This window comes from Homalodisca vitripennis, chromosome 1 (genome assembly GCF_021130785.1).
Source record: "Homalodisca vitripennis isolate AUS2020 chromosome 1, UT_GWSS_2.1, whole genome shotgun sequence".
Lineage (NCBI taxonomy): Eukaryota > Metazoa > Arthropoda > Insecta > Hemiptera > Cicadellidae > Homalodisca > Homalodisca vitripennis.
In genome coordinates this window covers 234,723,513-234,739,402 of record NC_060207.1, presented here as the reverse complement: position 1 = coordinate 234,739,402, position 15,890 = coordinate 234,723,513, and positions in this window count along the sequence as shown.

Genomic DNA, 15,890 nt, shown 5'->3' with positions numbered 1-15,890 from the left:
ATTTCGTAGTTACCTTATTTATTTATACAATTGTATAGTTCTCTATTCCATAAGAAGTGAGTTTCTAGAATATTTATAGTGACATGATAGTTCAATTACACAAGCTTCCCTCTTTAATGTAATGCACCAAAATTTAGAAATAACTTAAAAGAAAAGCAATTTTATTAGTAATACACCTGTCATTAGTAATCAGTCTTGTTATAAAATTCTATTAGTTTAATAACATAGTCCTTCCAACTTTTTTGTTAAAACTTTAATTATTTAGTGAAAAATTCGGTTTTTTCATTAATACTTAATTTACAAAAAATAGTCCATTTATTTTGGAGTGATGTGAAGAAAGCAAGGTTCTTACTCTGAATGAACTGGGGTTTTTTTTTTTGAAAATTTTTCATTTATTTTCCTGGAGGATTTATTGCAAATGTTTAATCCACGACTTTGAGGCATAAATTTTCATTTTAACTTTATTAATATAATTTTTTGAAAAGTAATAAAATATACTGAAAAAATCCAAAAATGTCCACTCTTTCACGTTATAGAACTGTATAATGCCGTGGTCAGTAGTCAAATAATTAATTAAAAGACGAAAAGTAAATAAATAAAAAAAAGCTGGATGCGCCCTATTTGTTGTATCGTCATAGAATATACTACTCATCAATACAGCACAAACTATCAGCAGTATCGTGACGTTAGTTTAGATTTGCCCGAATTTCATTATTTTGTTGTTGCTAGTACTGATTTCAATTTTTACAAAATTTACAATTTTTGTTAAAATTACGATACAATTTCTAAAATCTAACGATTTTTAGAAGTATTTTATATTATATTCTGATTTATTCTTATTTTTAGAAGTATTTTACATTTATATTCTGATTTATATAAAATTGACGTTTTTTAAAATATGATTGATGGTTTGACTCACCTTGATAAAACATTTTTGAATTTCTTACATTCGCCGGAGAGTCTACTATGGAATAAACGTGCATATTATGAAAATTCGAAGTAATCAACTACGAAACTTAAAATAAGCATACAAATTAAATAAATAAGAATAAGTAAATAATCCATCTAAATTTCTCATGGAATGCTGGGTATATGAGTATTTGCTGTCTAATTGCAATCTTTAAAGACAGTGAGTGTTTTTATCAGTTTGCATTTTGACCTTTCTATATCTCTAATGCAATTATTTTAAATTATTAATCCCACAATATAAGGGTCATATTTATCATTAATATCAAAAATAGGATACTAAAACCCTTTTAAAACATGTTCAAATATTTCCGCTTTAAGTCACCTTCATTGTACGAGTACATTTGAATAATCTCTAAAATAAATTAGTAACTATAATCATTTAAAAATTTAAAACGGATGTTAAATTTATAGTGACAGACTTGTTATTTTGATTAGTTTTCTCTTTTTATTACTTAAATGTTTTCAAAAATTGGCTTTGTCTTGTTTTTCAGATTAGTATTTACAACTATTACTTTAAACTTAATATGCGTTTAAATATTCTATATGTTTATATTTAATTATTTGTTTATTTATTTATTTCAGAGGTTATTAAAATGTACACTGAAGATACCTGAAAGCCAATACACGTGTATTTAAAATAAAATTATAAAAATGGTTTAGTCTCTATTTTTGATATTAATGAGAAATATTTTATGTGTAAACCCTAATAATGAAAGCCTTTACTTTGAGAAATAAAAGCAAGAGCGTTAAATTTATTTATACTGAGACATTTTTATATGAATATGTACTATTGAAAATCATACAATACGATGTCAATCAAAACTATTTTTCACAGTTCTTTATACAGAAAACACATTTTTTTAATATGAATGCTATTAGAAGGATTGAGTTGTGTTTCTACTTTCACTTTTACTACTTTTACTAGATATAAAATAAAGAGAAATTAATTAAACTCTAAATCACCATTAAAAATGTTCTGTTAATGAATTCTTCCAGCAAGTTATGAAAGATTTACGTGCGTAATTTATCAAATCACTCGTGCCAGCGGTGCGTGTTTATTTGCTGCAAACACAAACCGGAAGTTATGTGTTAATGTCTGCTGGATATATGACCCAGTTACATCCGGTGCAAGGCCAGGCCGTAAAGTCTGGTGCGAGAGTGCAGCAATATCGAACATTTGATGTTTAGTTTAAGTATTGTTTTCCCGATACAGTGGACGGTTATTAGTTCATATCTCAGTTCAAAAGCACCAATTTTACTGGAAATAATCCCAAGAACAACGTAGACCACTGGTCGTTATACGCGTCTTATAATTGGACCATATTGCATTGATATAGTAATTAATAGTAATTTTTAAAGATATTTTCATATTTAAGACCACATCTAAATTATTGCTTGTATCAGATTCATGGCCAGACCATCGGAACCTGACGTTGGTGAATGAAACCTAAATGAGCTCCTAATACATAAATGACATGCTATGAGCTTTGGTTGAAGAACTTTTAAATTTTAGTGTAATTTATTGAAAAATATAGTTGATAAACACCAACTTAATAAAAATTTATTGCATATCTCTGGGATAGATTCCGTATATGAAAAATTTGTTCCAATTTTAGTGATATTTCTGTAATTTTTAACTCGAGTTACCAATGAGCGTTTTTGAGCGACCTCTATGACCTAACATGCATCCCGGACTTATATTGTATGATTTGTAGTAAAGTAGTTTCTATTGGAACATGAAGTACTTATGAATTTAGGTAGAAAAACTATTTCTCAGTGAGGTTTATGGAAAATATTGTATCAATACCTATGAAACGGTTTCTGGCGTTTAATTGCGTGTTGTTAGAAAGTTTAGTAACTAAATATACTGAGTACATTCAGGTGTTTTGAATCCATCAATCTGGTTGAAAGACAAATTATTAATGAAATTAGTTAAGTAATATAAATTTTTGTAAACAGCATTTCTGTCTAATGCAGAAATAAAAAAAAAATAAAGCAACCTCAATAAGTATTATTTAGGGAGACCTCACAACCATTGATTGTTATTTTGATTAAACAGTACTGAAATTAGAGTAAAAAAATAAGTGTACAAAAATAGCTAATAAAATAATGGAAACAAGGCAATGTTGCTTTTAAGGTAATAAATGTGTATTAATATATAATAAGCATTTTGAACACTTCTAACAAAGTTTTTAGGATAAAAAAACCTATCTTTTGGGTATCTGAAAATACAATACAATTTTGGCATTGATGATATAAATTTGTTTTTAAAAATTGTTACTGTTACGTTTTTTCGAAATATTTATAAAAATCTAATAGGTTGGGGTAAATTCATTATATACCTATTTCCCGGGTTTAGTAAACACAAGGACGACCATAAGGGTAAATTCCCCTGATAGTAATTTGGTAACGATGATTAACCAAATTACTACGGGTGTTTTTAGTGATGGTAAAATAAGACATTCTTTACTTTTTTTATTAACAGCGTCCTTTTAATTGATAACTTTAAGAAGGAAAAATATTGAAGAACTGACACTTGACTTGTAAAACCGCATTTGGTTAACACAAATTGAAAATAATATTATGTCTGTCATATTTTTCGTTACTTTGTTAAAATAAAAGTAAACTTTATTTTCCTTAGAATTGTAGCAAACAAGAGCATGCGATGTTTCGTTATCAGTCCATGGACGATGATAACGCCCCTCCTGTATGAATCACACCTTTATTGTGTACACGGCTTAGTCTCGGAAACTGAAATATGAAAAAAGCTCCAGAGAATTTCTACTAAAATGTGTTGCAACAGAACTGAGCTGCTGTTAATGATTCCGTAAACATATAAACAATTAAACTTTTGCCGTGCACTGCAACATTTAAACCTTGCATGTAAATTATTCCTTGATTTCTATGTTATATTTATTCCGATTTTTATGATCTAGGTGTCATACAATTTTACAACTTTATTATGCTTTAAAAACTTTCATGCTCTTATTAGTTTTTACGGTATTAGGCCTTAACAACTTCAATCGTACGCCATCTTGAAACGTGATATGGTAATATAACATTAATTGTACACTCTATTTAAGACAGTAGGAAAATAACTGTGCAAAATAATAATAAAAAAACCTAAGATACATTGACAATCAGACAGACAATAAAATACAATATTTGACCTTTATTTATATGTTTGCCTTGACCCGAAGAACAAATCCTTAAAATATAATTGGAGGATTCGTAAAAAATATGTACATTGTTGTATTACTTTAGGATAGGGGTAGTTTAGGCTCTGGGGTAAGCGCTCACATCTTTTGTTCGCTCACATGTGGAAATTGCAATAAGCAGATTGTATATACAAAAAACAAATTAAAAACAACAAACACGTTGACCTCTTTTGTACAAAATCTTTTTTTTTTCGCCCTTTCAGCAAATTTATGTAATATTGATCAACTGATAAGGGAAAAATTTTATTTTATTCGTATGTATTTGGGATATATGTGTAACAGAGTATAATACCTCAATATATTCAGTATTATAGGTAGTGCATATAGAGTACATAAACCTATAATGTACATCCATATAATTATCAATGTATATGACCCCATAATAATAACATTGTACAAATTAACCCCCAATACTATGTTATTTCCGACGACAGCCACAGAAAAACTTACCTTTCTTACGACTTGTGCTGGAGTCTTTATTTGTGTTTAACTTTTCAGATTGGCAATAAAAATGTATTAAATTTTTGCTATTGTTTTTATGTAAAAGCAGCGGTTTTATTTTGTTTTTCAATACTTTTTACATAGTAGGGGTGAAATTATAACTTTTTAAATATAAGTACAATTGTTTGTACAATGTGTGAAAATATTAACTGTAACAATGAATTTGATAGTTCTAATAATATAATTATACATTTATTAAAAAATTGAATTAATTGAATTAGAAAATGTAATTATTTATCAAGTCTTACGGATTTTGTACAATTGTATCTTTAGTGCCTTTTAAATATATTTTTTTGGAAAGTTAGGTTTTAGGGCTAACAATATTTAAACAGTTTGATGTTGTAGATCAGGACAACTTAATCCTTTGCCGTACTTTATTACAGAATTGGTCATCAACAAGTTTCACAATGTACTATGAAGTTTTCTAGCATTTCATTACAGTTTTGACCTGTGTAAAGCAGCATTTACAGAACTAATTGCAAATCACTATTGTAAATGCTGCTATCTAAGACTATGTGCAAAACTAGTCTGCATATCTAAGACCAATTATGGACTATTTAGATTACTAAAAATTAGAAAACAGCAACCCATTTGAGTGCGTTAAAAGATTTCTTAGAACACCGAAAGATTTGGCGATTCTTAGATAAATCATTATATTTAGAGAATAAAGTGATTTGCTTTATACTTCAACTACGTGATTTATTTAATGCGGTGATTTTTAAATGGTTAGTTTAAAACAAATCTTAACAATAGAGTTTTAAAACAAACACGCCAAACAAAAGATGCGAATCTATATTTGTCGTTCAAATTGAAAGGTAAATGTTTCACTGGGTTAACTGAGTAAACTAACAACAAGAGTGCCGGCTTCTTGTTTGGGTGAAGAACAATGTCTCATTTCTAACACTCTACCCTGACCTACTTCTGGCTGTGGTTTGTAAGTATTGAAGTAAAGTTAAGATGTATTATTTTAAAAAGTGAAATTAGGGCTAAGAAGCCCTCTCTAACACTTAACCTGAGGACTAACGGCTTAAAAGTGACTTCCGAACCACCACCAACGGCCTTTCAGGCGGGCTGCTTGCAAGGACAGGATCCTCAGCGGTCACCCATCCAAGCAGCAGCCACGCTCGATATTGCTTGATCCGGTTATCTTGCGACAGCCGTTATACCCGCTACACTGCGCCATAACAACATACTGCTACACTGTGAATTGACAGTATTCACCATGCCGTTTATTTTAAACAGCAGAGATGGCATCTTAGAGCAAAAGTGTACACAACAGTCTATGTTAAAATGACTTTGATCAAGGCGATGATTTAATTTTGATATTTCCCTTGATTAAGTAATAATCACGATTGCCAGTTTAAGGCAACAAAATGAACAAGTGTGAATGTCGAGTTTAACTCCAGTTCACCTTCCTCTTAGTGCACCGTCTGAAATCTGACGATGTCACAGACTTGACGTCTGGAATTTGGAGTCATGTTCGTCTGAAAAGTTCCAAAAAGAGTCAGCGACGAAGAAGCTCAATACGAAACTCGTTTCCATCGTTTTGACATCATAGACATCTATGGTGCAAAATATAGTGAATCTAGGTGAAGATTAATTCCCATTGTCTCATCATGTGTCCTAAGAAGTTTCTGACACGTATGGCACGGTGGATCAACCGAGTTTTCTACACATAACGCGGCTATGGTGGGAAGGGTTGACTCTGTGTGAATTTTGATTTTAGCTCCAATCCACCCTCCTCGTAAAGCGTAAATAAAGACATAATGTACAAAGATAAATTGCGTATCTCGGAAAGGCTTTTAATGTAAGCATGTTGGCTTGGATACAAAAAGTATAAGGATGTCAGGGCGTACCAAAAGTTTTGAAGAAGTCCACGACAGAAGGAATAACAAAGTGGCTGATCTGTATTCAAGTTGTTGAGGGAGAAAACCGGGGAATTACATTGGAACAAAGCCAAACACGAGAGTGATCCGCTGTCAGCATAGCAAGCAAGAACTCAGATTCTGGCAAACATAGCATCAACGCGTTTACACGTACCATTCTACAGGTACAGTTTTTGTTTCAGTGTATAGTAGGGACAAAGGTAATTTTTGTTACAGATAGGATCAATCAATTATATACAAACTCAAGGTAGTGCAATCGAGGTTTAAAATAACTTCCCTAAAGACAGAAAAAATAAAAACCCCCAGAAGCTCTACGAGAAAATGCAGTTATTTAAAATCTATTTTGGCAAATTTTGAAATCAGATCTATAAAAATGGCAAAAATTTTATTTTCTCACTTCTAAAATATTATAAATTAGTTCAATAACCATACGTGTATGGTTTTAAAATGTTGCGCATACCTTTGCACAACAATTGAAAAAGCTAAAGCAAATTAGTTAATATTTTAAGAAATTGTTAATCAAAATAGTGGCCATTTAAAATATTTGGCCAAGAAAAATAAATTACAAAAGGCTAATTTTATATAATTATTGTAGGACTAATGGATAATTTAATAACAAATATATAGCAGTACATCAATTATGAAGATAGCAAGATTTTCCACTAATTATATTATGCGGCTTTTGATGGCAGGTTTAAATAATGTGGTACACAGCTAATGCTGCAGCAATCAATGAACTCTTGCAAAGAATGTAAAGAAATTAAAAAATAGTTACTTTTTATTAAAAGTAACAATAATTGGAACTAGAATTAGAACAGTATTTTTTTAACCAGTATTACAGTAATTTAGAATGAGTATTTTCATCAGCTGGTTATTTTGCTAATATTACTACAGCTCGTAACAGTAAGTTTTCTATCTCGCACTTTTTTGTTTTTAGGAATTTGAAATACCCTAAAATTAATATAAATATGAAAGTACCTTACTTTTTTTATTTTGCTTTCACGTGTAATCTATTCAACCGATTGTACTGAAGTATTACATGGACATTCTTATGGTCCCTGGGATGAATTTAAGCCTATTCTTATTTAAAAAGGCCTCCAGGCTACGCCCTCTGGTTTTCAGACGACAGAAAAACCCCATCTTGGTCTCTAAAGTTGTGAAATAATTATTAAAAGAGCATTTCTAATGTAATCAACTGCTCTGTGTAAACATTGTTTGTTATTTTCAATTTGTTTACATTTAAAGTGAGTACATTCTCTAAGGAATGACATATATACTTAACGCTGTTTTAGATTTCATCGATTTATGTAAGTATTTATCTACCTTTCAAAATATCCTAAAACACAAAATGGTCAGAAATTTTACACCGCAGACGTCCTTTGAAGCAGTCGGTAAGAAGAGACTAGATAAAAATTCGTTCTGTGCTTTTAAACTAATGTACCAATTCCAGCTCTAAATGTTCTAAAATATTAACGACATTTTCAGATTATAAAGAATCATGTCTTAGTGTCATTATTATTGTACTTTTAACTGTCACATTCTTTTATCAAATATTAAGTAATATATCTAAAAGACACGTGCTACCATCTAACTTTTACTATAAATTTAAAGAGTGATATAAAATCCATCTCAGTTCACTTTTGAGAGAAGAAGGCCTTATCTGTTTTGTCATAATATATTTTACTTGATCTGTAAACAAGGTAAAATCAAGTATAAAGGAAAACATAATAAGAACAAAGTAAATTATAATAGCCATCAATATAAAACTTTTTGACGTATTTTTTTGATCGTGGCAATAAGGCAAACTAAAAATTGGCGTTGGAAATATAATTCAATCGAAACAGCAGTGATCATACACGTGCAACGCCTACTAAATTGCTTGCAAATGAGCGGGTAACTGCTAAAATTACAGATATAAGAGAAAATGTAGTGTAACTTTTACTTTACATTTAAAGACTGTTGTGAAATCTAAATTAGTTGTCTTTTAACAAAGTAGGATTCTCAGAGCTATGTATGTATACATATTTTCTTGATCGGAAAAGAGGCAAAATCAGCTATAGAACAAATAACACTAGCATCGAAATAAATTACAACGTATATTATTCGCTGGTGTTGGAATTATAATTCACTCAAACCAGGAATGCTTATATAGGTTCAAACCCTATGAAATTGCGTGCGAAGCCGCGGGTAACTACTAAAAGCAATATAAATAGCTATAGACTTAAATTTTGTATGCAGCCTCAGTGAGACCTGTTTAACAACTGATGTAGCGTACTCGTACTTTGTTTATGGAAAATATACAATAAATAATAAAGTATATACGTTAAATGAAATAATAATAACAGTAATATAATGTGAAACGTGTTATTTGAAGTAAAATTTAGACTTGTATTCTAATATTTAAATTTGGAAGTGTTTAATACTTACATCTAAGACTATCACCATTTCTCACTTGAGTACCTGAAACAAATATTAATAATTTATTAAAGCAGGTTGAATGTATAAGCTATGTTAAAACTAGATTACATGTCTGTATCAAGCAAACATCTAGCCTAGAATGAAAGCTAAAAAAGCTTTTGTCCTAAAAGTTATTACGTGCTACATCGCATACAATTTATTTGACAGTAACAATTTATTTAAAATCCGTATATTCTAATGAAATATACAGAGAAAATTTTAATACATGATATATTTAATGTTTCTTCATATACACAAAATTGTTGAAAACCGTTAATATTGAAGTTGATTACTATTTTTTTCATTTCAGCCAAATAATTGCACGAATTTTGTGAAAAGACAATTATGCCAAATATTTTTAGTTTTTGGTATATTCAGCCGGCGTCATTATGATCTATCATCTAGTTTTTTGTTCTATTCCATGTCTAAAAAACTGTCAACAAATTAAATTTTTGAAATCCTTCTCCCCCCCCTCAATGAGAGCATCCTTAGACAATCATATTCCGATTTAACATCTGCTCGCTGAAGACGGCTCTCCACATTGAAACCGATATATTTCAAGAATTTAATGTGTTGACAATGTTCAGACGTGGTGTAGAACGTGTACTTAGATGATAGTTTATATAAGGTATTATAAAAAAAAAATACTTCCTTAACATATTAGTCATGCAGATTTAAAGAAGTATTCTATGGGGTAACATGTTTTAGTGATTCTATATGTCAAATTATTAAACATATTACTAAAATAATATAACCAATACCTATATTTTAAACAAGGGAATAAAATAATGAGAATGGTTAATGAAGTGAGTGTTTACACGACGTATTAGAAAGGTCATGTAAGAAGTTATCTTTATTATAAGGATCTTCCTGGAATCAGTTAGTGTTATTCAAAATATTTTCCCTGTTATTTTTACAAAATAGCTTACTAACATAATTTTGTATAATAAGAAAAAAATAAATGCTAACGATAATCTTTTCTGTGTCAATATCTTTATACAAAATTAGATATAATAATAAAAAACATAATATATATATATTATTATTATTGTGCAAACACACACACACACACACACACACACACACACACACACACACACACACAATATATTTTGGATGAAAGCAATTTTGACTTTCAGTACTTATTCTGTATTAAAAGATGGAAAGCCCCATGAAACAGGAACGTGTTTGGCAGATATGACGTAAGTTAAGGGTTCGGCAGTTTACTAGGCCCTTATCGTGCCGAGAATGAGAGGGAAAGTGAGGCAGAGGGAGGAAACAGGTGATCAGTATTCTGTAGGGAAAGGGACTGAAGGATTACCGAAGGGAGATCACATCTGCCGTGTCAATGGCGAGTTTTCATCTCCGTGTAGCCTACTTCCTCTCCGAGCTGCTAAATTTGATCAGAGAGCTAACGAGATGTGTTTTGCACCTCACTCACACATTTCCGTAACATTTTATTTTGTACATACTGATCGTGGAGTAAATAGTACTTTCACAAAACATATCAACATAAAATGGCAATAATTTAGTAGGGGATGTTTACATGGAAAATGTTCTGAAGATTCAAACGTATCTTACTATAAACTATGAAATAGTTAAACTCTGTTTAAGGTTTATCATTACTTCTTTAGCTCTATGTATTTAATTAAATAAAATTTCTTAAATTTCAGTTCTCCTCAAATAATAACAAGAATAATTATACAGCTAATAACATTTTGTCCTCTAAGTTATGAATATTTTCGTAGATGCTTTATAACGTATAACTAAGAGGCAACGTTAGTTTGGAATTGCTGAATATAACTAACTTACAACACTTTCAATAGATGAATTAAAAAAAGTTACATATTAGATAAATATAAAAAAAATCGTAAGTATCTTAGTTTAATAATATTTATATACGTTTAAAACACATTAGACAGCCAATTTATAGTGTATATAACATTTTTGCACGAATTAAATTTATATTTTATAATTTTTATTAGATAGTAAATAATGGTACAACCTAGTTTTTCTTAACAAATTTCATGTAAAATAAATATGGCTAGGAAATTAACTTACATCGGCAAATTTTGCAGCACATTACCATAAAATGCTGCAAAAAACAACTGTGACTGGAATGCAAATTTCAAAACAAATGGTCTTGTTCTAACACAACTGTACGCAAGTAAATAAAAAAAGGATTTTTTATTTTACCAGGCGAAGTTAGGGCCAAAAAGCCCTCTCTTAAGACTTATTCTGGGGACCAACGGCTTAAAGGTGACCTCCGAATCATCACCAACGGCCGGGCAGGGAGACTGCTTGAAGGACAGGATCGTTCAGCGGTCACCCATCCAAGGAGCAACCACGCTCAACGTTGCTTGATTCGGTGATCTTATTGGCAAGTTTGAGCCTGATGAATTCTCTTACCCTTCTCAGGCTGTCATTCTACCGATTCGAGTAGTACGAGGAGTACTGCAGTAGATTGGTAGACATACAGTTAGTTTACTTGTAAAATAATCCTTGAATTAATATATCGGAAGCATACCAGTCGGAGGAATCAGCATAATATCCGTCTTCACGCACATCCTACGCACACAAGCATGTCCATCCACAAGCATGTAACTGTGAGTTTAAGGACGGTTATGATTGATAGAAAAATTTATAGGATTTATAGTTTTTAAAATTAATAGTTTGATCAAAACTGAATGTTTTCACTTCAAAAGAGTTCCACTAGCGTGTTTTAAATATTGTATTTTCAGTTTAACATGGTGAATCAGAAAGTCAATCACTACTCTAATAGATCGGAAAGTGATTAATCAATTGGGCGAGACTGTAACAGATAACACTGAATGGCAACTTTATCAAACAACGTAAAGTTTATAAAAAATATTTTGAGTAAGACATAGCTGGGGTGTTCTCTCTTGTCCACGTCATGGATGTAGGAAACTTATATTACCGAGGAGAGGTTATAAAGTTGAAGAGAGTTTTATCACTCTTGAACACAAGCCTTTCTCCTGGGCCAGGTCCAACTAAATTGTCTCCGTCCTTTGATCACATATAGGTTTTAATTTCTGTGATGAAATTGGTTGATTGCATTGCAATATATTAAAAAAATTACAGATTGAATAATAATACACTGTTATCTATTAAATGTTCTTTTGTTCACATAGCTTGTTAAAAGTTGTAGGAAAGAGATTTTATAAGATTGATATTTTACTCGTACTCAAGACAGAACTTTCTTGGCGTCTAAAGTAAAGAGTTTCCTAATCATAACTAAGAATTGTATGCATCCGTTTTCATTATCTGCAAAGACTAATTCAACCTTAGCAATTCGTTTAAGAAACTTCAACCTTATGAACCCTAAATTATTATGTTGTTATTAAATTTAAAAAAGTTTTAAATAGTGTTAACATTGGTTATTCTGTCCACTGACTCGAAAGAGCAAATGTAGGCAAGAAAAATTAAATAAAGAACAACTAAGTGTCTGATTCAGTTTATCCTTTGCTCACCTTTAATTCTTTTAGCTCATTATACATTTTTGCTTATATCAAAATCTATATAAATGAATTTTTGCCTGTATGTCCTTTATATAACCGTAAAATACTTGACCAATCATTACGAAAATTTGAATTTATATGTATTTTTCCACGGAGAAGGTTTATATGATATATCCATTGATATAAACCAAGCGGCGCTGCAAAAGATAACATTGTTCAAAGCGCCTGCACATTATAAACTGCAATTACGAGATAGTTACGTATATTAAATAGCTAAACATTATTTGAAGACGATAAGTTATGATGTATATTTGTCTTTTAAATAAATTTCTGCTTGAAACTTAGAGCTTCAGTGTTAGACCACTTCATAACAAAGTACATGTACAGTGACTATAAACATACACTTTTGGCAGATTTTCTTAATCGAGGCAACAAGGCAAACTCTATATCAGCGTTCGAAATATAATTCACTTGAACCAGAAAAGCTCATACATGGGCAAAGCTTACGAAAAGCGTGTGAAGCCACGGTAAACAGCTAGTGTTACATAAATAAAGAGCTGTTTATTGAAATGAAAGTTGTACCATATTATAAGAGGAAATATATTGTTATGATACTTGATATTTACGGACAACCATTATTAGAAAGGTGATGTTTATTACTAAAACTCTTTCATTATTTTCCTAATCTCGGTATTATTTCTCCGTCAGTGTTACAACGTATCGCGTGTAGAAATGTCTTAAAAACAAATCGAGACAAACGGTAACAAAACTTTTAGTTTTTGGTTGAACATTGAATATGGAAAGCCAAACCTTTATTGGCTCAACTTGAATGATTTCTTGTAAATTATGTTGCTGGAAAGTCATATCTACTCTTATATGTCTATTAGCTTGTTATGTTGACAGAGTGTGTTGACATGAGAGTTCATATCCTTATCACCTTCTGCTTGGGGCAGTTTCTGAAATCTGACGATTACATACTTGACTCCTGGAATCTGGAGTCGCGCCCGTATGAAGAGATCCAAAACAAGTCGGTGACGAAGAAGCAAAAATGATACACGTTTTGAAATCAGAGATACATAGATTATAAGATCTAATGCAATCTAAATGAAGATGTTTTCTCATTGTCTCGTTAGGTGCCCTACGAAAGCGTTAGATCCTACGAAAGCAGCGGGTGGCTTGGGAATTCCTCGAAAGGAATGGGTTTTATTGAATCGTTTCCGAACTGGGGTTGGGAGAAGCAATCACTGGAAATTTAAGTGGGGTATTACTGACGACCAGACGTGTGATTGTGGCGCAAACTCTCAGACAATGGAGCACATTGTAAACGACTGCCCTTTGCGATTGTTTTCTGGTGGTCTGGCTGGTCTAAGTGGTTTAAAGGATGGGTCTCTAAACTGGCTCAGTAATTTGGATTTAGCTTTGTGACGGGAGATCTTAATATTATTCTAAATTTATGACTCAAGAACTTTGTTCTTACGTACTTTTTAATAATTGTAATTTTTTATTTATTTATTTATGGATAGCTGCCTTTGTCCCCCATACGATATATATATATATATATATATATATATATATATATATATATGTTAGGTGCCCTACGGTGTTTTAGATAAGACCATAAAGAATGCGGAGACTTGTACATATAATCTATGAATCATTCCCATCATTCCTACGTTATATGTAAATTAAAGTAACTCAAATTTTAACTCACGTTTATTTCTACGACAGGACAATCCCCTTGCCTTAGCTTTATTCTCATGCACTTGGAACATGGTCTACCTAGAATCTTATAAAAGTAAATGCTTAAGTGTTGTTGTACAACTATATAAGTCTGGATGACATGATCGAGGAAATGAAAAGTACATAATATGGTACATCCCAGTTACATTAACTGCAACTAAAAATTGTTATATTTAACTAATACAGTTTATGCTAATTTGTTTTTTAACAATATTTTGAATAAGTATACTATATGGAAATAACAAAAGCCTATTGTTAACATTGTAAACGAAAAAAGGAGCACATTGTAAACGACTGCCCTTTGCGATTGTTTTCTGGTGGTCTGGCTGGTCTGAGTGGTTTAGAGGATGGGGCTCTAAACTGGCTCAGTAATTTGGATTTAGCTTTGTGACGGGAGATCTTAATATTATTTTTAATTTATGACTCAAGAACTTTGTTCTTACGTACTTTTTAATAATTGTAAGTTTTAATTTATTTATTTATGGATAGCTGCCTTTGTCCCCCATACGATATATATATATATATATATATATATATATATATATATATATATATATATATATATATATATATATATATATATATACAAAAGCCTAGAATGTCAGATGGTAAGATTTTGAGATTTGTAATGCCAAAATCACCCTAAGGGCTACGCAAAAAAATAATTTGTAAACGTATTTTATAATGTATTGGTTCCATGGGACGCGTGTTTATCGTGAATTTTGAACATTCTACAAATTCTAGTTGTTTATTCGAATATATATAATGGGTGCTTCAAAAAATTGTATACACACTTTAAACTATCGTAGTTTTCCCGCTCTACAAGGCTAACGTTATATTTCTTCGCCAGGTGGCAGCATAATCGTCCCTTTATGTTATGTTGTTAGTTGGAATTTGTAATATCAACATGGCGGACGTACGTTTGAGTTTAGAAGAACGTAAGCAGGTTATTAAGTGGTACTGGAAGTTTGAGAATGTAAATGACGTTCAAAGACAGTGGAGAAGGGATTATGATTCAGAACCACCTTCAAGATTAAAAATTACACGCATACGAGACAAATTCGAAGTTCATGGAACAGTGTGTGATGTGCATAAAGGTCATTCAGGTCGACCTCGAACAGCTACAAGTGATGAGTCTTCAACGGCAGTCTTGGAACTGTTTCAACGCTCTCCTAACAAATCTTCAAGGCAAGGGGCACGTGAAAGTGATGTAAGTGCTAGCAGCGTGCTACTTGCATTCTGAAGAGAGGCAAGTACCGTTTTTACATTCCAAGGCTGGAGCAACAGCTAAGTGACGACGATACAGATCGAAGGTTGCAATTTTGTGAATGGGTTCAGGAGATGGTGATACGTGAACCGGAATTTATGGGTAGCATCATTTGGTCGGATGAAACCAAATTCAAACTTAATGGAACTGTCAATAGGCACAATTGTGTTTACTGGGCTGAAGACAATTCTCACATTACAATTGAAAAAGCTGTAAATTTGCCTGGTGTAAATGAGTGGTGCGGTTTGTCTTCAAGGGGACTCATTGGACCTTTTCGATTTGAAGGTACTGTAACTGGTATTAATTACCTAACAATGCTTGCTGATTCTATATTTCCTGCCATTCGTGATTTATACGGTAATTATAATTTTTA